The following is a 23,466-nucleotide window of genomic DNA, read 5'->3' as shown; positions in this document are numbered from 1 at the left end:
ATAAACTTCCCCAAAGCTGGGACTTCACAGGCTGTTATGACAGACAGGGTTGGATTCAGGCTACACTCCGGAGAAGGACCTGGGAGAAGAAACGTGCTTACAATGAGGAGTGTGTCTTCTCGCCTCCAACTGCCTCTACAGCACCCAGCATCTCTGAGAGGCAGACTTTCAACCTATCTTGGTAAGACAAACTTGAGTCCTATCAAGGTTGTTTTGCTTCCCATGAACACAATGTCCTTTTTCTACTGGGTGGTCCACCTTTCCTCCTCCAACCCCACCAGAAGAGATGTCTTTGGTCAGACTGTCCCACTGTAACAGACACCCATGCACGTGGATGAGCCACAGGGCAGCATCTCACCTGATCTCTCAATCTCACAGGTAGGCCCAGGAGAGGGAACCATTTCCCTGTGGGTCTGTGGGCAAGTCATACAACTAAAATAATGACTCAAAAACATCCTATGCAAGGAAAATTAGAGCCCTGGGCAGAACTTCATTATGAGCTGAAACACCACAGTTTCCTCTGCCGGGCCCTCTCTGACATCGTGGGCCACGCTGTAAAGAGAAACACACATTTTAAGAAGAAAACTGACCAGGGAAATCGAGAATCTTAGGAAAATTCAAACCCTTTGACCCAGAGATCATACCCTATTGATTTACATTAGGTAATGAATCTGAGAGAGAAAATACTATATGCTCAAGAAATACAACCAAATCTTAATTAAATCTTCCAAAAAAAAAAAAAATCAGAAACATCCTAATTGGCCAAAAATTAGACTGTCTTAATAAAATAATGATGATATATTATTAGATGGAACCTGGAACGTTCTCTATCCGTGAAAGTGATACTTCTGAAGATCAATAATGTTAAATGCAAATACAAAGCAGGCAACAGAACTGCACTTAGAAGGAAGACAAATGTCTTTAAAAATGTAACAGAAAATAAGTTGGAAGTAACTAATCAAATACTGATAATCTCTAGGTAGCAGGAGACGGATGACTTTTGTCTCCTCCTACTTTTCTCTAGTCCCCAACATGGTCTATGAAGCATGTGCATTATTCTATAATGAGGAAGCACACTTGCTGTGATTTTTTTTTATAACGTTTTATATGCCTGACCAAGGTTCTTGCAAAAAAAAAAAAAAAAAAAGTGCCCAATACCTGAGCGTCCTAAAAGATACCAATGTTGCATCCAGATGGCTTCATTGGCAAAACTCAGGCAAAAACACAGCTGTCAGGATGTGCTCCAGTGTGACCATTAATCAAATGCTCAGATAAAAGTAAGGAATAAAAAAAAAAATGGCATTGTGAGCAAAGAGCCTTTCTGCAGAAAAAGAGATCACGTACTGGCGAGGGAAAAAAGATCTGTAACAAATGCGGCCAGTTAGTAAGATTAATGAAAGGAGAAACCACTTTGCATGGTGGTCAATCCGCAATAATTTAAGGGTAATTGAGACTAATTCTGAGATAACAGGAAAAGCTACCCATGTCTAAATTTTGGCTGAGATGCCTTTGTGCATTAAATGGGCTGACCTTTGCGAAATCAGAGTACTACCAAGCACAGAGCAAGTCGAGCTCTCTTTGGTTTCTATTCCAGACTGCTCCAGGACCAGGGCCCGGCTTCTCACACACAGCACGAGAGGCTGGGGACCGGCAGCAGGGAAACGCTGCTGCCCAAGGAAAGGCGTCCGTGCCACGTGTGGTGATGAGTGCCAGGAGGAAGGGAGAGGCGACTCTCAAATAACAGAGGATAAAACAGACTCAGTGCAAAAAGGGAAATGAAGTAAAATCTCCCTGAACTGCAAAAGGACTGATAGAATCCTTGTAGTGGAAGGGGCAGGAATTCGTTTTTCTGACCTTAGAGCACTCCCACAAACTGGAAAAAGCAGCATGTCTCAGGGGGTGGGACACTGGCTGAAAGATTGCAATGCCAGATGCAGAAAGCCCGAGAGATGTAAAAGCTGATGCCCACTCGTTCATTCATATGCACAAATGGCGGTTGAGTGCACACCTATACAGTACATGCATACACTCGTGTCACACATATATCTGTAACGGTGTAAATGGAGTGATTTCTCATATAGCCACATTTCAGTCAGTGGAGAAGAGACAATGATCCGGGTTCTAATACCACTGAAACTGAGCCAGAAACGCAGACCTTTATGGAACTGACACAGCACTTCACTTTACAGAAGGGGGCAGCGATGGTCCAAAGAAAGGGACTTGCCTAAGTTCACTGAAGGTGCAAATAACATGAGCATGAGCAGTGTGAACCAGGCACGGGCCAAGTGCTTTGTGTGCCGTATCTCCTGTCTCTAGCCTATGGGGAAAGAAATACAAAGACAGAGAGTTTATTTGCTCCAGACCTCCGCAAACTGTGAGCCCGAGGTTGGCCCCTGCGTTGTGTGACCTCAGGACCCAAAACCCCCCGTGCTGGTGAGGGCTGGATGTTTCATCCAGGTCCACAGACTTTGGGTCCAATGCTCCTTCTTTCACACCCTCACCAGTGGCTTCTCCAGGGCTGACTGATGCAGTGAGACTGCGACAGACAGCAAGTTCGCCCCCGCCAGGGGTTCTCCCGGACACCTATGAAGAGGTGAGCTCCAGAGGGCGGAGGTCTGGTTGGTGTGTTCTCACTGCTGTATTCTGAGGGCCTCGGGATAGGCACTCTATACATATTTGTACAAACAAGTTAATTTTGACAGGGAAGGGCAGCAAAGAAACCCAGGGCTGTCTTTTGCAGAATAGGGGAGCTTGACAGGAAGTCGGGGCTCAGCAGCACACATTGGACAGCACAGCTACAGAATGAAGAACCCACGAGAGGGCCGGCGGTCGGTCCCTAGTCTCCATCTGCCCAGCAGCCTCCTGATGCCAGGCCAGGCCAGGTCGTGTGCCCAGTGCCCGGGTTTCCCAGGGTAACTTTCACAGGTGAACCGTGCCCAGGTGAGTCACAGGTTCCTGTGGCCCCAATAAATGAGACTCAGTGCGCATGAGCATGCGGAAGGCTCTGAGCAGTCTGGAAGTCAGGGAACGAGGGGACCTTGTTCAGCCCCCACCCCAGCCTGTTCACCCTCAGAAGCCTCCGACACAACAGCTGGTTAACAGCTTTGAAAGGGGGTGCATGTTAGCACATGCCCGAATGCTGGTGATACATTTGCACACCGAAGCCCTTGGCTTTGTGGTCGGGTCCCGAATCTTACCAATAATGGCTAGAATGATGGTGACCAAGAGGAAGAGTGCCCAGGCTGTGCTGTGCTGAGGGCCGGCCCTCCACCTTCCCTGAACACCCACCTGCCTTCGGTAGAGCACTGAGTGTATCCACCCCGCGTGCTTGCACCGTCAGCAGCCCCGTGTGCCCGGCCTGTGCTGGCCCAGAGGGTGCGGTGAGTGACGCCTGCTGAGCCCCAGCCCCCTGCACTTACACTTCCCCAGGGCCAGGAGGGCAATAAACAATTAAAAAAAAAAAAATAGAGCCTGACCTGTGGTGGCGCAGTGGATAAAGCATCTACCTGGAATGCTGAGGTCGCCGGTTCAAAACCCTGGGCTTGCCTGGTCAAGGCACATATGGGAGTTGATGCTTCCTACTCCTCCCCCTGTTCTCTCTCTATCTCTCCCTCTCTCTCTCTCCCCCCTCTCTCTGTAATAAAAATGAATAAATAAATAAAAAAATAGAGTGAGAATAGAGTGAAATGGCGTCTTTGCCACAAAGGGAGCAGGGAAAGTGAAGGCTGAGCTCTTGGAAAGAGGAAGGTCCAGGCAGCCCCGCTGCTAAGGCGACCTCGGAGTGGAAACCCGATGCACAGAAGAGGAACTCCTGGTGATCCGACACAGACTCGCAGGCACAGGCACCACAGCAAGACGCCCTGTGGAGAGCAGTGCAGCGAGGCGGGGGAGAGACCCCACCTCCTGGCATCCCTGCCTTGGCAGGCTTCCTGGGCCGGTGACCTGGGCAGTCCCACAGGGCCCCCTGCTGAGAAGAACCCTCCCCTTAGTCTAATGCTCTGTAGTGGCTTTTATGAAATTCCTAACAATTTTTATAAAAGGGGCCCGAGGCTTAATTTTGCACTGGGCTCCACAGATGACACAGTCAGCCTGCTCCCCCCGCCCTCCCATTCAGGGAGCCCTGGCCCAGATCATCCTCAAGAACACTGCTGGGGAAGCACCCCCACTTCCTCCTATTTAAGCACCTCCACCCCCCATTTACTAGACAGTGATGTCAAGAATCTCAAAGAAGTGCCCATGGGGGTGCCTTCATTATCTTTTTAAACCTTTATTGAGCTTTAAGAAGAAAACAAGCATGCCTGTGTTGGGTCCTGGGCCTCACAATGCCACCCACTCTCTATTCTCTACATTAACAAAGAGAACGGGAGTATGACTACTTCAAAAGAGCTGATGGAAATCCCCAGCTCAGGAAGGCACCATGTGGCTTTTAATTCCTGCATATCCCCCTTCACTGTAAATAATTATTGACAGATAATCCTGAGGCTCCACACCCTGAGCCATGGGAAAGCAATCCCTACCTAGATTACTTAGGAAAACCACTGTGGGATGAAATGCGAGGCCCTGGCTGCAAGCTTCCTTCCCTCACCAACGACTCCCCTCCCCTATCAAGTGCTAAGGGACATGCTCTGACCTCTAGGACAGTCTCCCTCTAAGAAAATGGGGGCTTCCATGGAGTTGTTCCATACGAAAAGTAAAAAAACCAAATACACAGACTTTTGTACACAGCTGCTGAGGGGGTCAGAGAACTGCTATGATCTTTGGGCCCAAAGTAAGAACACCTGACTTAGAAGTGGGGGTGCTTTGTGTTGCCTCTGACAGACAAAGCGCACCCTGAGGAGGAAGGGGTAGATGTGGGCCAATAATAGTGGCTTTTTTTGGAAAGATGAGGTCACAAACTTGGACCCCCAAAAGCAGGGTCATTCAATAGAATTAAATGATACCAAAAGTGTCTTTCCTCACTGTTTTTTTTTTTTTGTATTTTTCTGAAGTTGGAAACGGGGAGGCAGTCAGACAGACTCCCGCATGCGCCCAACCAGGATCCACCCAGCATGCCTACCAGGGGGCGATGCTCTGCCCATCTGGGGCGTAGCTCTGTTGCAACCAGAGCCACTCTAGCGCCTGAGGCAGAGGCCACAGAGCCATCCTCAGTGCTCGGGCCAACTTTGCTCCACTGGAGCCTCGGCTACAGGAGGGGAAGAGAGAGACAGAGAGGAAGGAAAGGGGTAGGGGTGGAGAAGCAGATGGGTGCTTCTCCTGTGTGCCCTGGCCGGGAATCAAACCTGGGACTCCTGCATGCCAGGCCAACGCTCTACCACTGAGCCAACCGGCCAGGGCTCCTCACTGTCTTTAAGTAATTCCACCCCCTACATATTTTTCTCCCTCTTTCCAAGGCAATGGGATCCAGGAGGAGACATGAGGGAATACAGATGACAGTGACTTTAAGCTTTAAATGAATGAGCTAGACAGGCTCTGGCCGGGAAGTCAACTGGTTAGAGCATCCTTTTCATATGCCAAGATTGCAGGTTCAATCCCTGGTCAAGATACATACAGGAGTCAATCAACAAATGCATAAATAAGTGGAACAACAAAATCGATGTTTTCCTCTCTTTCCTCCTTTCTTTAAAGTCAATAAATAAACAAAAATGAAACTAAGGAGCTAGAATAACAGCAAACATATAACTTATGCTGATTGCCATTCTAAACATGTAACATATATCAACTCAGTTGAATCTCACACTAGTGCTGAGTGTTAGATACTGTTATCATCCTTATTTTACACATGAGGAAACTGAGGCCCCAACAAGTTAAATCACCTGCCCAAAGTCACACAGCCAGTAAGTAGCAAACTTGGGATTTGAACCCAGGCAGATTGACTCAGCAGTCCAGGCCCTTCTCCACCAGAGTGTTTTATTTTTTTTTCATTGAATTTATTGGGGTAACATTGGTTAATAAAATTATATAAGTTTCAGTTGTACAATTCTTTTTTTTAAATTTTTGTTTATTTTTTTTCCCTTTTGTATTTTTCTGAAGTTAGAAGCGGGGAGGCAGTCAGACAGACTCCCGCATGCACCCAACCGATATCCACCCAGCACACCCACCAGGGGGCGATGCTCTGCCCATCTGGGGTGTTGCTTTACTGCGGCCGGAGCCATTCTAGCAGCTGAGGTGGAGGCCACGGATCCATCCTCAGCGCCCGGGCCAACTTTGCTCCAATGGAGCCTTGGCTGCGGGAGGGGAAGAGTGAGACAGAGAGGAAGGAGGGGGGAGGAGTGGAGAAGCAGATGGGCGCTTCTCCTGTATGCCCTGGCCAGGAATCGAACCCAGGACTTCCACACACCTGGCCGACGCTCTACCGCTGAGCCAAGCAGCCAGGCCTGGGCCAACAATGTATAATTCTATAATATATCATTTGTATAGTGTACCGTGTGTTCACTCCCCCTTCCAGTCAAGTCTCCTTCCATCACCATTTACCCCCTTCTTCCCTCTTCTACCTCCCTCTACCCTCCTTCCCTCTGCTAACACCATACTGTTGTCTATGTCTATGAAGTTTTTTTTTAACTAAATTTTTTTTTTGCTTAATCCTTTCACCTCCACCAGCTGACCATTACAGAATCCCATATACTGTCATCCAAAGTGGCCCGCCCAGGTTACCAGGCCACGAACATGCAAGATGCTGTGTGAGGAGTGAGGCCCCCAGCCCACAGTGAAGAGTCCAGATCTCTCCTCGAGAGACCTGTGGGGGGGCCGGTGCACAGAAAGGGATGTGGTGATCACCTATAAAGATTTAGATCACATTTTGACTGATACACCTAGCAAAAAATACACAGACACGTCCACAGAAATGGCCATTCAGTGAACTAGTTATAAAGCGTTTTTAGGAAAGAGAAAATAAAAGGGTTCCCTTGCTACAGCTGGGTACCACAGTCAAAGGGTTTCCTGCATGAAGAAAGGAATTCCACGGGTACGCTGAAGCTGCTGAGTGCAAACCCGAGGCCGAGAACGCCCCACCCGGTGACCTCCGGAACCCCTCGAAGGCCCCCCTGAATTGCCCACATGTCAAGAGGACACAAATGCCCCAGAGAGGAGCTCATCCCAAAAGAGACAGTGGAGTGGGGTGGGGCAGGCTACATGAAGGAGACCAGATAAGGCACAGATTCTGCTGTAGACAAGGAAGTACACCACTTAGCTCAGGATTTACAAGTTACACTTGAAAAACCTCTTGCCCCAGAAGGGGGCACTGTTACCTATAAAACTCACCTTACGCTACTGGTCCTGAGACAGGTTACCTGAGCTGATTGAAAAAAGCACTACACCTCCCAGGTCCCACCTTAGACTCCAGGCTGCCACCTGCCCACCCCTGAGGCATGTGCTTCCAAAAAAAAATAAATAAATAAGATTCCTTCCCGTATTTCTTCTAAATCATGACTATTTTTACATCCTCTATTGAAAGAAGTCTGCTATTTAATTAAAAGAAGCAAGTGAGCATTTTAGAAGTGAACAAGGGAGAAAACAAAACTCTTGGAGGTCTGATCTGGATGGCTACGTCACCAGCCCGCATTCTGCTTTTATTTTAATTTTAATTTTTATTATTTTTTTTATTTTTAATTTTTTTTTGTATTTCTCTGAAGCTGGAAACGGGGAGAGACAGTCAGACAGACTCCCGCATGCGCCTGACCGGGATCCACCCGGCACGCCCACCAGGGGCGACGCTCTGCCCACCAGGGGACGATGCTCTGCCCATCCGGGGTGTCGCTCTGTCGTGACCAGAGCCACTCTAGCGTCTGGGGCAGAGGCCAAGGAGCCATCCCCAGCGCCCGGGCCATCTTTGCTCCAATGGAGCCTTGGCTGCAGGAGGGGAAGAGAGAGACAGAGAGGAAGGAGAGGGGGAGGGGTGGAGAAGCAGATGAGCACTTCTCCTGTGTGCCCTGGCCAGGAATCAAACCTGGGACTTCTGCACGCCAGGCCGACGCTCTACCACTGAGCCAACCGGCCAGGGCCTCTGCTTTTATTTTAAAGCTGGACACAAAGGAGAACATTGACAAGTCATGGTTTTAGGGAAAGGGGCATTTGTTTCTTTTTGATATCCATGTTCTTTTCTATGGGGTTCAAAAGCAGCTCTGGCTGGCGTCCTGCTGTAGCCAGGCCTGTCTATGTACTCCGCCGACGCCTGGACCTACCATGAGGATGCTCCCTAGACCCTACAACTGTGCAGCAGGGAGCCTCCAGACTCTGTTTTGAAAAACCTCTCCGGTAACTCAGTCTCTCTCTGCCTAACACTCGCAGTTCTGAATTGTGCTATCACAAATACAGACCCCCTAACACCTGCCCAACTCCCCTGCCCCCGGGCGTGAGGCTGAACCAGGGTCGGGTCCTCCCCTGCTTCCCTAGGCCACCTCTGAATTCCAATCCCAGGAGGGCCTCCTTGAATCCCCACAGTCTTCTGCAACTGTCTGTCCTGCTCTCGATAATGCTCTGTGAAACAGGGCCTGAAAGATTCTCGGGATCATGGTGCAGAACATGAGCGACTGCTTTGCGACTTGTTTTGTGTGGGCCTGTCTCCCTTTGTTTATAAAAAGTGAGTGTTGAGTTGCTGTCCTATTTCCTTCCTTGTTAATTTAGGTAAGGCACACCAACCTTCCCACTTTATCCTCATCACTGTTCTTATGGTGCCTGAAATAAATGTTTCTATTTATCTCTCGTGTTGTTCACATGCATCCCCCTTTGTCGGAGGGTAAGTTCCTTGAGGCCAGGGTCACTTGCAGTCCCGGAAGTTGGCAAAGTGGAGTCTTGATGAGGATTTGTTGATACAGCCCGCCTGTTGGAGAAATAAGATATTCCCCCGGCACTGAACTCTTATCTCAGGAAAGACTACGGCATGCTGAAAAGAAAGCATGGAGAGGACACATGTAGTTCTTAGAAATCTTGCTCCAGAAGTAGCACACTCTAGCACAGGGGTCGGGAACCTTTTTGGCTGAGAGAGCCATGAACGCCACATATTTTTAAATGTAATTCCGTGAGAGCCATACAATATGTTTAACACTAAATACAAGTAAATGTGTGCATTTTATGTAAGACCAACACTTTTAAGGTACAATAAGTCTCTGAATTGTTTTTAATAATGTTGTTATGCTGTTGCTAACCAATAATGAATAAAGTACTTCTTACCATTAATGCGACTTCTGGTGCTGCATGGTTTTGCTGATGGCTTTGTAGTCTGGTTGATATCTGGTGAGGTTAAGCTTCATGCAGGCGTTGAGACTTCCATCCGTTAAATGTGATCGTAGGTTGGTCTTAATGTTCTTTAGATGTGAGAAAGACTGCTCACATGCATACGTAGAGCCAAACATTGTCAGTACAGCAATACTAACATGCTGCAGTGTGTGGTATGTGACTGGAAGCGCTTTCCAAGTTTTGACAATCAGCTGGTCCGCGGGTTGAAGTTTTTCAATTTCTCCCCACCTGTGTTTGCTCGCCAACTCTGCTTGCTGTCATGCAAGTCTTTCCAAATCTTCATTCAGTGACTTGAACTTATTCACCCACATGTCTGAAGCCTTCAGATCAGCAGCTTGTAGCTCAAAATCTCTGACAGAGACACTGGGGATGTAACTCAGGTCGGTGCTGTCCACTGCACACTCACGTGGATGGGTGATGAACTTAAAAAGACGAGTGCACTCACGAAATTCTCCAAAGCGTGCTTTGAATGACTGCAGGAGATTAGATGTGAAGCCCGCTAGCTGCTGGAGATCAAGATGTTGAGCAGGGTCACTTGCTGTGCATGCATCTTTAAACTCCCCCAGTTTTTCAAAGTGTAGTAAATGACCTGTTTCAATGTTGGTGATGAAGAGTTCCAGCTTGTTTTCAAATGCAAACACTGCTTGTTGAAGGGATAAGACTGTATTTCCAATGCCTTGCATTTTCACATTGAGCTGGTTCAGATGTTCAGTCATGTCCACGAGATAGAACTTCAGAAGCCACTCAATGTTAGCTAACTCAGGATGCTCGACGTTTTTTCATTTCAAGAAAAGTCCAGATTTCGCTCAGACAAGCCGCAAAACGGCTGAGAACCTTCCTTCTTGACAATCAACGCACATTGCTGTGCAGAAGCAGACCAGGATAATTATTCCGAACTTCATCCAGCAGTGTTTTAAACTGGCGATCATTTAAAGCTTGGGCAACAATAAAGTTGACCACCGGAATGACCAGCGACATCAGCTCACCAAGCTGCTCGCCACACATCTGAGCATAAAGCACCTCCAGATGTAGGATGCAGTGAAAACTTAGGATGGGTCTCCTTTCATGTTCATGAAGAAGCCCTACGAATCCTGTTTTTCCCCACCATGCACGGAGCACCATCAGTACACACTGAAACAAGTTTATCCATCGGTAGATTTTTTTCTTTAGCGAACTCAGTGAAAGACTGGAATAAATCCTCCCCTCTTGTTGTCTCTTTCATAGGCAAAACAGCAAGACTTTCCTCATGTAGTGTGTCACCGACAGCATACCTTGCAATCACGCTGATAAAAGGCTTACGCCTGTTGACCCATCCAAAGTGAGAGAAAAGAACGGTGCTGCATTTACGTCCTTCTCTTTTGTTGCCTCAGTTTGATTTGCCATCATGATGGTACAATCATGAACAGTTCTTGCCGATAGAGGCATGTCTTTTATTCGTTTGATTATCTTGTCTTTATCCGAAAAGTCGTCAAAAAGTTCATTGGCAACATCAAGCATGAATGTTTTGGCATACTCCGATTCTGTGAATGGCTTTCCATTTCTCACAATTGCTAAAGCACCAGCAAAGCTAGCCGAATTCCAGTCACCTTGTTGGAGTTGCTGCTGACTAGCTTGCACTCTGCACAGTAGCTCTTGACATACTTTCTTCCTGCTGTCCCCCGCTGGATATTTCGATGCAAATGTAGTATGGCATGTGTCGAAGTGCTGCTTTATATTTGACCGTTACATCGATGCAATTTTATTATTGCATATTAGACACACTGCAGAACCTGCTCTCTCCACAAAAGTGAATTCCTCTGTCCATTCCTGCTGAAAAGTACAATACTCCTCATCTTTTTTTCTTTTAGCCATCTTCTTCGTCAAATGAGTTTCTGCAATTGGCTAGCTGACTACTTGATTAAAAGGATAGAAGTTTACTTCCTGACCTCACAATGACCCGTATACGTTATGCATTATCCAATAAAAATTTGGTGTTGTCCTGGAGGATAGCTGTGATTGGCTCCAGCCACCCGCAACCATAAACATGAGAGGTAGGAAATGAGTGGATTGTAATACATGAGAATGTTTTATATTTTTAACGTTGTTATTTTTTTTATTAAAGATTTGTCTGCAAGCCAGATGCACTCAACAAAAGAGCCACATCTGGCTCGCAAGCCATAAGTGCCCAACCCCTGCTCTAGCAGTTAGCTTTGCTGTGTAGCAAATCATCCTGGAATGCAGTGGCTTAACAGTGCAGGTGAGCAATCTAGCCTGACCCTGCTGGGCTGTTTGGCATCTGTAATCAGCTGGTGGGCCAGCTGGGGATGGCTACAACAGGATGGCTCTGACAGCTCTCAGATGACAGCTCGGATGACAGGGGTTTTTCTCTGACTGGTCCCATCCTCTGGCAGGCTAGCTAATGCTTGTTCACATCATGGCAGAAAGCTTCCAAGAACAGCAGGAGGGTGAACCCCAATGACCAAGCACTTTCAGGTCTCTGTTTGTGGCATGTTTGTAATTGTCCCATTGACCAAAAGGAGTGACAAGGGCAGTTCAGATTCCAGAAGTTAATACAGACTTGATGGGAAGTGCTGCAAAGTCACGGTGGAGATCATGGGCAGAGGGAGGGAAAACTCATGGCCATTTTTGAAGATACATACATGCACACACATGTATCTGTAGTCATGTATGTACATGCTTGCACTTTCCTCTACTCACGCCTGCTGCACAGTATTCACACGTGTGCAGGAGGGAGGGGCTGGGCACGGTGACCACACTCCGCTGTAACTGCATTACTGTGAAAGGGGAAACCGGATTTGTGAACAGTCGGCCACCTTCGTTTCGGAACATTTGTCAGTACTGCCCAGTCCCCACCTACAGGGGCTCCATCTACATCTGTGCTCCCACCAGCAAAGCTGGAGGGGGCCTCTTCCACGGTATCACCAACACAATGTGTGGCCAAACTCACAGATGTTCACCAAGAGTTTAAAAAATGGTATCTTGGTATATTTTTTATATGCATGTTTTTTAAAATTTATTTTTGAAAGGGGGAAGTCTCTGTTTTACGTTTAAGAACAATCTGTATTTACTTCTCTGCGAACTACACAAACTCTCTGACCACAGCTACTGGGCTTTTTCATATTAATCTCTAGGAGATGTTTATATCTAATTTTGAGATTAGTGAGATTAGCCTATTGTCAGTGACAGGAGTCAGAAACATTTCCGTCTTGGAAAACCTGAAGCCCACAGCACAGGCCGTGGTGTGGCTGCCCTCCTGGTTTCAACGTCACCGTTGGCCAGGAGCCTATTCGAGGTTACACCTACTCAGATGCTATGTCTTGATTTGCACTATCATGTCATTTACTGTTCTTCTGTATGTATTACTATTTCCATTTTTTTTCCTTCCAGGTAAAAAAAATAACTTTTAATTTTCAAATAATTATAGAGACACAGGAAGCTGCACAACAGTGAGGGAAGCCCCACATCTGCTTCCTCCAGTTTCCCCCAAGGGTGTCATCAGAGGTGACTGCCGTACATTAGCCAAGCCAGGAAACTGACCCCGGAACAATGTGTGCGTAGTCCCATACCACTGCATCGCGTACGCCGACTCACACGACCACTGCAGCAGCCAAGCTACAGAAGTGTGCCTCCTAGCAATGAGCTCCCCCATGCTGTCCATTTAATAATCAGAGCAGCTCGCTGTGCCCCCCTACCCCGCCACCCCTAGCTCCTGGCAACTGCTAATACTGTTTCCCTTCTAATCTATTTGTTTTTCCTTCATATTCTCGTCATCTAATAAAATCTACTCTAACACTCCAAGTATAGACCTGGATGCAAAATTTGCTTACTTGAGCAGGGAAAACTTCTGACTCAACCCTGGGGCCACGGAGCATCTCTTCCATTGTCACTTTCCTCCAACCACTCCTTTCCCGAATTATCTCCGGTGCCAGACAACTGTCTCCCATCCCTGCGCATCTCTGAAGTGGAAGCAGTGGAGCCCCTGGAGGTCTGAGAGCGCCGCTTCCCTCCCCCTGACTGGCTGGAGTCACTGGTCTACCAAAACTTGCAAGGGAGAGCTCAAGCACACCTCACGTCAAACAGAAGCCCTGAGTCAAGCTCAGTCCCCGGGGAGAAGGTACAGTCCGGGGGTGTAGGGGGGTGGGGAGGGCACTATCTTTCCAGGTGTATATCCACTGTATTTATCTCTGGTTGGCAGAGGAAATTTGCTGTGGTAAAGAAAGCAGGTAGGAGATGACGTCAGAGTAATGGCGGAGTAGGAAGCCATACCGATAAATCTCCCCCAAAACTCAACAAGATCTTCAACCAGAAACAGAAAAACCTATACTTGGAGCTTCCAGATTCTTCGCAATACACCCAAAGGTATGATTGAGTGAAAAATGGGCTAAATATATAACCAAACCCCGAAGGAAATAGGGAGTAAGAAATGCTCCGCCTTCCTCACTAACCTAAACAGGGCGGCTTTCTCTGGTAACTGTGAATATAGAAACTGAGGCGGGCAAAGGGGGTGAATAGATCCAGGCCGCCGCAGCAAAAACGGCCGAACCAGGCTGTGGCTCAGAGATCCAAGCCGAGGAAAATCTGATCCTGTGGCAACCCGGGCAATACAAGCTAACACTCGCGCCAAACCCAAACAAAGAAAGACAAACGGAGCGGCCATTTTACCCGGTCTCCTGGTCGGTGCGCAGTTAGTGGAAGAGAGATTTCTTCCTAAGCCGCGGAAGTGGGTGCCCGTGTTGCCCCACGGAGAGGCAGGGTCAGAGGCCTTTCTGTGGGCTGAGGGCAGAGTCTCTGGGCAGCCCCAGCGCCCTGGGAAAGCCACGCACGGGAGGGAGAGAGAACTAATCCCAACGGTGGAGATTTTCCGTGCTGGAGGCTGCTTCACTCAGAGGGAACCGCGGCCGGCCTCATATCCTGGTTTGCGCGCGCAGATAAGGAGTGAGCGATTCCTCCGAGTGCCTCGGCAGTGCGCGCCCGTGTTATCGCACAGAGGGGCAGAGTCAGGGGCCTTTGTGTGGGCCAAAGCGGAATCTCGGGCCGCCCCAGCGCCTTGCAAAAGCCGCACACGGGGACGGAGCGAGACTCAATTCCAACGCTGCAACTTTTCCCTGCGGTTGGGGGTTTCACTCAGAGCGTGAGACTGCTGGCCGGATATCCTGGTTGCAGACAGTGAGTGAGAGTTTCCTCCAAGCGCCCCGGAAGTGGGCGCCCGCTTGTGTTACCGGATAGAGTGGCAGAGCCAGAGGTCTTCGAGTGGGCGGAAAGCCCGCCTGATTATGCTAGCAGCTCTGACTGACTGAGCCTTACCCAGAGCCCTGTGCTGAGTGGAAATAGAGTGGGGAGTTGCCAGCAATTTGAGCCTCTTACTATCCAGGCAGAGGCAGCAGCAACCCCATACCTGGACTATCAGGCTACTAATTGAGGAAGGAAAGACTAGGAGAAAGGCTCCAGGAACACGGACTCTCTCACTGTCGGAGCCTATAAATGCTAATGAGACTCGACTCCCAACGAGAATAAAGCACAATACATGACATTGCCATAGAGACTTATCAACTGCAAACCTCTACCTGAGCGTGCCAAAGGGGCAGAACCCGGGGTACAGAGTCACCGACCAGGAAGAGGGAGAGAAAAGAAAAAGCAAGAAGATAACCTCTCAAAATCAAGAATAATCTGCAGACTTTATAACCTATCCCATTTTATTATATTTGTTCGTTTGTTTCTCTTATCTTCATTCTTGAGACTTTTTTTCCTCCTCCAATTTGGCCGATTAACTCTCTACCGGTCTTACTCTCTCCTCTCCTTGAACTACACTACCCATAAGTGTTACATCTCCCATTATCATTTCTCTTCTCTTCCTTTCTCTCTATGAGGGTTGCACTCCAAAACCCTTAACTCTCTCTCTCTCCTTTCTTTTTTCTTCTTTTAGTGGTTCCCTCTTTTTTTCTCTCTCTCTCTTTCTTTTCTCCCTCTATATTAGTTTCTTCCTTTCTCCTTTACATCTCCTCTCATTCAAACCTCAATAACAAACAAATTATCTTATCTGGGACTCAAACCTATGTTTGTGGCATTTTGGGGGGTTTTTACTTCACCTTTTTAACTCACTAGCAGTGCTCCCATCCCTGGCTCTCCATATTATCTAGTTCTTGTTCCACTAAATACAATAGTAAGTTTTTAATTTGTCCCCCCCATTTTTCCATTTTCCTCTTATTCCTCTCATCATAACTCTTAGACAACCAACACCTAAAAGCAAATCATTTTATTCTTGACCCAAATTTTTTCCTTATTTGCTTTTTGTGGGTCCATACGCTCTTTTTTTTTTTCTTTTTTTCTTTTTTTTTTTTTTTTTTTTTTTTTTTTTTTTTTTTTTTTTTTTCTTTTTTTTTCTTTTTTTTTTTTTTTTTCTTTTTCTTTTTTGCCCCTTTATTACTTTTCCCCAATTCAGGCCCTCCATCACAGGCATTGTTTGTTATAATTCACAGTCCACCACAAGATTTTCTCAAGAAAGAGGGGAGAGGAGAGGAGAGGAAAAAAAGGAGGGGGGGAATAATTTCCTTTTTTAAAAAATTTTTATTTTATTTTATTTTTCTTTATTTCATTATTAATTTTTTTTAAAAAAAAAAACAACTCTTTTCGATTTGTTATTTTTTTATTTTTTTTAACTTTTTATTCTTTATTAAATCTCATTAATACTATCAACAAAACCACCCTCAGATGCCATTAAGGAAGAGAAAATCGAATATCATGGATACAAAAGAAAGAGAGGTAACACAGCTAGATGAGGAAAAATCTATGGAGAAAAAATTTAATATATTGGAAACCTTGGAGCTAAATGACAGAGAATTCAAGATAGAAATCCTAAAAATCCTCCGAGATATACAAGAAAACACAGAAAGGCAATATAGGGAGATCAGAAAACAACTCAATGAACACAAAGAATATATGTCCAAGGAAATTGAAACTATAAAAACAAATCAAACAGAGATGAAAAACTCAATTCACGAGCTGAAAAACGAAGTAACAAGCTTAGCTAATAGAACAGGTCAGATAGAAGAGAGGATTAGTGAAATAGAAGACAAGCAACTTGAGGCACAACAGAGAGAAGAAGAAAGAGACTCAAAAATTAAAAAAAATGAGATAGCCCTACAAGAATTATCTGACTCCATCAAAAAGAATAACATAAGAATAATAGGTATATCAGAGGGAGAAGAGAGAGAAAATGGAATGGAGAACATACTTAAACAAATAATTGATGAGAACTTCCCAAGCCTGTGGAAAGAACTAAAGCCTCAAGTTCAAGAAGCAAACAGAACTCCAAGTTTTCTTAACCCCAACAAACCTACTCCAAGGCATATCATAATGAAATTGACACAAACCAACAGCAAAGAAAAAATTCTCAAGGCAGCCAGGGAAAAGAAGAATACAACATATAAAGGAAGGCCCATTAGATTATCATCAGATTTCTCAGCAGAAACTCTACAAGCTAGAAGAGAGTGGACCCCAATATTTAAAGTCCTGAAAGAGAGGAACTTTCAGCCACGAATACTATACCCATCAAAGCTATCCTTCAAATACGAAGGAGAAATAAAAACATTCACAGATACAGAAAAGATGAGGGAATTTATCATCAGAAAACCCCCACTCCAGGAATTACTAAAGGGGGTTCTCCAATCAGATACAAAGAACAAAAAAAAAACAGAGCCACAAGTAAAAGCTCCAAGAAGAACACAATAAAACCAAATTTAAACTGTGACAACAACAAAAAGAAAGAGGGGGAGAAGACGGAGATTAACAGTAGCAAAGGACGATGGAGTGCAAAAGTACTCACAAAATAGTTCGCTACAATGAACAGGGTAGGGACCCTTTTCATTACTCAAAGGTAACCACCATTGAAAAAACCACCACAGAAGCACATGAGATAAAAAAGATAGCAACAGAGGAAAGATGTATGGAATACAACCAAATAAAAACAAAAGATAGAAAAACGAAAGAGAAGGATCAAACAAGACACAAAACTAACAGAAAGCAAGATATAAAATGGCAATAGGGAACTCACAAGTATCAATAATTACACTAAATGTAACTGGATTAAACTCACCAATAAAAAGGCACAGAGTAGCAGAATGGATTAAAAAAGAAAATCCAACTGTATGCTGCCTACAGGAAACTCATCTAAGTAACAAGGATAAAAACAAATTCAAAGTGAAAGGCTGGAAAACAATACTCCAAGCAAATAACATCCAAAAAAAAGCAGGTGTAGCAATACTCATATCGGATAATGCTGACTACAAGACAGGAAAAGTACTTAGAGACAAAAATGGCCATTTCATAATGGCTAAGGGGACACTGAATCAAGAAGACATAACAATTCTTAATATATATGCACCAAACCAAGGAGCACCAAAATATATAAGACAGCTACTTATTGATCTTAAAACAAAAACTGACAAAAATACAATCATACTTGGAGACCTCAATACACCGCTGACGGCTCTAGATCGGTCATCCAAACAGAGAATCAACAAAGACATAGTGGCCTTAAACAAAACACTAGAGCACCTGGATATGATAGACATCTACAGGACATTTCATCCCAAAGTGACTGAGTATACATTTTTCTCCAGTGTACATGGATCATTCTCAAGAATTGACCATATGTTGGGCCACAAAAACAATATCAGCAAATTCAGAAAAATTGAAGTTGTACCAAGCATATTTTCTGATCATAAAGCCTTGAAACTAGAATTCAACTGCAAAAAAGAGGAAAAAAATCCCACAAAAATGTGGAAACTAAACAACATACTTTTAAAAAATGAATGGGTCAAAGAAGAAATAAGTGCAGAGATCAAAAGATATATACAGACTAATGAAAATGACAATACGACATATCAGAATCTATGGGATGCAGCAAAAGCAGTGATAAGAGGGAAGTTCATATCGCTTCAGGCATATATGAACAAACAAGAGAGAGCCCAAGTGAACCACTTAACTTCCCACCTTAAGGAACTAGAAAAAGAAGAACAAAGACAACCCAAAACCAGCCGAAGAAAGGAGATAATAAAAATCAGAGCAGAAATAAATGAATTAGAGAACAGAAAAACTATAGAAAAAATTAATAGAACAAGGAGCTGGTTCTTTGAAAAGATCAACAAAATTGACAAACCCTTGGCAAGACTTACCAAGGAAAAAAGAGAAAGAACTCATATAAACAAAATCCAAAATGAAAGAGGAGAAATCACCACGGACACCGTAGATATACAAAGAATTATTGTAGAATACTATGAAAAACTTTATGCCACTAAATTCAACAACCTAGAAGAAATGGATAAATTCCTAGAACAATACAACCTTCCTAGACTGAGTCAAGAAGAAGCAGAAAGCCTAAACAGACCTATCAGTAGAGAAGAAATAGAAAAAACCATTAAAAACCTCCCCAAAAATAAAAGTCCAGGCCCTGACGGCTATACCAGCGAATTTTATCAAACATTCAAAGAAGACTTGGTTCCTATTCTACTCAAAGTCTTCCAAAAAATTGAAGAAGAAGCAATACTTCCAAACACATTTTATGAGGCCAACATAACCCTCATACCAAAACCAGGCAAGGATGGCACAAAAAAAGAAAACTACAGACCAATATCTCTAATGAATACAGATGCTAAAATACTAAACAAAATACTAGCAAATCGAATACAACAACATATTAAAAAAATAATACATCATGATCAAGTGGGATTCATCCCAGAATCTCAAGGATGGTTCAACATACGTAAAACGGTTAATGTAATACACCATATCAACAAAACAAAGAACAAAAACCACATGATCTTATCAATAGACGCAGAAAAGGCTTTCGATAAAATACAACACAATTTTATGTTTAAGACTCTCAACAAAATGGGTATAGAAGGAAAATATCTCAACATGATAAAGGCCATATATGATAAACCATCAGCTAACATCATATTAAATGGCACTAAACTGAAGGCTTTCCCCCTTAAATCAGGAACAAGACAGGGTTGTCCACTCTCTCCACTCTTATTTAATGTGGTACTAGAGGTTCTAGCCAGAGCAATCAGACAAGACAAAGAAATAAAAGGCATCCATATCGGAAAAGAAGAAGTAAAGGTATCACTTTTTGCAGATGATATGATCCTATACATCGAAAACCCCAAAGAATCCACAAAAAGACTACTAGAAACAATAAGCCAATACAGTAAGGTCGCAGGATACAAAATTAACATACAGAAGTCAATAGCCTTTCTATATGCCAACAATGAAACAACTGAGAAGGAACTCAAAAGAATAATCCCCTTCACGATTGCAACAAAAAAAATAAAATACTTAGGAATAAACATAACAAAGAATGTAAAGGACTTATATAATGAAAACTATAAACCATTGTTAAGGGAAATCGAAAAAGATATAATGAGATGGAAGAATATACCTTGTTCTTGGCTAGGAAGAATAAATATAATCAAGATGGCTATATTACCCAAAGCAATATACAAATTTAATGCAATTCCCATCAAAATTCCAATGACATTTTTTAAAGAAATAGAGCAAAAAATCATCAGATTTATATGGAACTATAAAAAACCCCGAATAGCCAAAGCAATCCTAAAGAAAAAGAATGAAGCTGGGGGCATAACAATACCTGACTTCAAACTGTATTATAGGGCCACGACAATCAAAACAGCATGGTATTGGCAGAAAAATAGACACTCAGACCAATGGAACAGAATAGAAAGTCCAGAAATAAAACCACATATATATAGTCAAATAATTTTTGATAAAGGGGCCAACAACACACAATGGAGAAAAGAAAGCCTCTTCAATAAATGGTGCTGGGAAAACTGGAAAGCCACATGCAAAAGAATGAAACTGGACTACAGTCTCTCTCCCTGTACAAAAATTAACTCAAAATGGATCAAAGATCTAAACATAAGACCTGAAACAATTAAGTACATAGAAGAAGACATAGGTACTCAACTCATGGACCTGGGTTTTAAAGAGCATTTTATGAATTTGACTCCAATGGCAAGAGAAGTGAAGGCAAAAATTAATGAATGGGACTACATCAGACTAAGAAGTTTTTGCTCAGCAAGAGAAACTGATAACAAAATAAACAGAAAGCCAACTAAATGGGAAATGATATTTTCAAACAACAGCTCAGATAAGGGCCTAATATCCAAAATATACAAAGAACTCATAAAACTCAACAACAAACAAACAAACAATCCAATAAAAAAATGGGAAGAGGATATGAATAGACACTTCTCCCAGGAAGAAATACAAATGGCCAACAGATATATGAAAAGATGCTCATCTTCTTTAGCTATTAGAGAAATGCAAATCAAAACGGCAATGAGATACCACCTCACACCTGTTCGATTAGCTGTTATTAGCAAGTCAGGTAATAGCAAATGTTGGAGAGGTTGTGGAGAAAAAGGAACCCTCATACACTGTTGGTGGGAATGTAAAGTAGTACAACCATTATGGAAGAAAGTATGGTGGTTCTTCAAAAAACTGAAAATAGAACTACCTTATGACCCAGCAATCCCTCTACTGGGTATATATCCCCAAAACTCAGAAACATTGATACGTAAAGACACATGCAGCCCCATGTTTATTGCAGCATTGTTCACAGTGGCCAGGACATGGAAACAACCAAAAAGCCCATCAATAGATGACTGGATAAAGAAGATGTGGCACATATACACTATGGAATACTACTCAGCCATAAGAAATGATGACATCGGAACATTTATAGCAAAATGGTGGGATCTTGATAACATGATACGAAGCGAAATAAGTAAATCAGAAAAAAACAGGAACTGTATTATTCCATACGTAGGTGGGACATAATAGTGAAACTAAGAGACATTGATAAGAGTGTGGTGGTTACGGGGGGGAGGGGGGAATGGGAGAGGGATAGGGGGTGGGAGGGGCACAAAGAAAACAAGATAGAAGGTGACAGAGGACAATCTGACTTTGGGTGGTGAGTATGCAACATAATTGAAAGACAAGATAACCTGGACTTGTTATCTTTGAATATATGTATCCTGATTTATTGATGTCACCCCATTAAAAAAATAAAATTATAAAAAAAAAAAAAAAAAAAAAAAGAAAGCAGGTAAAAGGGACTCCAGGAAATTCTGTTTAAAACGCAACAAGGTTGCTACCAGAGATGGTTTTGCACTTATTAATTTAGTGCAAAGGTCTTCTGGTTTTGCAAGGGCCTAAATGTTTAATCTTTTGTTTAGAATCTTCCCAGTAGGCAATGTGTTGCTGTCCCAAATAATAATTAGGACAGGAAAGAAGGAAAACGATAGTCAAACCTGACCCCATTCTGCCGAAGGTCTCATTACAGGCTCTGCTGTTAAGAACAGAGGGGCCCTTGACCTTCCGGCAATAATACGCCCGGCTTGATCCTTGAAGCCCGGGGCCCGCAGAAACACGTCTCCAATGAAAATGTCTCCTCTGTAAACTCTACATCGCCCCAGAGACACGGTACCAGCATGATCTGCAGCAACAGAAGGGGTGACCTCCTACAAGAGATTGCAGGTATTAAGAATCTTGATTGTGACTACTGTGCCAAGTTAAGGAAAGAGACAGAAACAAGCTGAAAGCAGCAAGGCATCGCCTTTCAAATCCATCAGCCCGTCATTGAAAGTAAAGAGAAACAAATGCAAGTGATACACAATGTATGATTAGGATGCAGGCCCCAGACATGAAGGTTCAGCTATTAAATAGCATCCTGCCTTTGCTTCACGATTAAAGAACGTGATCTGTTCCTAAGTGACCACCTAAACCAGGGGTCCCCAAACCTTTTACACAGGGTCCAGTTCACTGTCCCTCAGACTGTTGGAGGGCCGGACTATAAAAAAAAACTATGAAGAAATTCCTATGCACACTGCACATATCTTATTTTAAAGTAAAAAAACAAAACGGGAACAAATACAATATTTAAAATAAAGAACAAGTAAATTTAAATCAACAAACTGACCAGTATTTCAATGGGAACTATGCTCCTCTCACTGACCACCAATGAAAGCGGTGCCCCTTCCGGAAGTGCGGCGGGGGCCGGATAAATGGCCTCAGGGGGCCGCATGTGGCCCGCGGGCCGTAGTTTGGGGACCCCTGACCTAAACCCTGGATGCTCGTTGTCTTTTTTTTTTTTAAACTTTTATTTATTGACTTTAGTGAGAAAGAAAGGGAGGGGGAGAGAGAGAGAGAGAAACAGAAACATAGATCTGTTCCTGTATGTGCCCTGACCAGGAATCGAACTGTGCTTTGGGACGACACTCCAACCAACTGAACCATCCAGCCAGGGCTCTATGTCTTTACCCAGCACACCGAACCCACTGGTTTCATCTGAGCTGGTGCCCAGAGAGGCTGCAGTCCTGAGGAGACCCTGCAGTTCTTAGCTGTGCACCCATCACCTGTGTCTCACCTGCCCTATTAGTTGGCTGTCAGTGAAGGCACACGGTGTTGGTAATCTTAGCACCCGAACAACCAAATCAAAGATACAAGCTTGCCAATGGTGTAGTCATTTTGGAAAAACAGTCTGGCAGTTCCTCAAGATGTGAAACATGGAGTCGCCATATGACTTTGCGATTCTGCTTCTAAGTAGACTGCCGAGAGAACTGAAAATATGTCTACACAAAAACTATTTATGCAAATACTCGTGCAGCATTATTCATAATAGCCAAAAAAAAAGTGAAAACAACCCAAATGTCTATCAGCTGCCGAACGCATGAACAAATATGCTGTATCCATGTAATGGAATACGACTGGGCCGTTGAGGGGAGATAACACAGACACACTCTGCAACACGGATGCAGCCTGAACAGAGTGCCTGCAGAAAGGAGCCACCAAAGGCCAGATGCTGTATGATTTTAGTTACAGGAAATATCCAGATCAGGCAAACTCTAGAGGTAGAAAGTATCAGTTACTGACATGAGCTGATGGGGACAGTGACTGTTAATGAGGAAGAGGAATCTACTTTGGGGTGATTAAAATGTTCTACACTTAAGACAGCGGTGAGAGTCGCACAACTCAGACTATATGAATGCACTAAATATCCACGAACTGCATACTTTAAAAGGGTTTACCTAGTAAAATATTTGAAGAAAGATCCAGTAAATGAATGCCTACTAAAAAATTAGTGTTGGTGAGGAAAAAAAAAGTGCACTAAAATCTTTACAACTTTGGCAGAGGAGCTGAAGTAATTGCTCTCCA

The 23,466-nt window shown here is 44.1% G+C and overlaps 1 protein-coding gene across 10 annotated transcripts in view; it reads right to left on the bottom strand.

Moving 5' to 3' along the window:
• The window catches only part of LARGE1 (LARGE xylosyl- and glucuronyltransferase 1), a 565,935-nt gene that overhangs the window by 193,797 nt on the left and 348,672 nt on the right, over positions 1-23,466 (bottom strand). The window lies entirely within an intron of this gene.

The sequence above is a fragment of the Saccopteryx bilineata genome, chromosome 1 (assembly GCF_036850765.1).
Source record: "Saccopteryx bilineata isolate mSacBil1 chromosome 1, mSacBil1_pri_phased_curated, whole genome shotgun sequence".
Taxonomy (NCBI): Eukaryota; Metazoa; Chordata; class Mammalia; order Chiroptera; family Emballonuridae; genus Saccopteryx; species Saccopteryx bilineata.
Note: the sequence above shows the minus strand (reverse complement) of the source record. Positions and strands in the feature narration are given on the sequence as shown.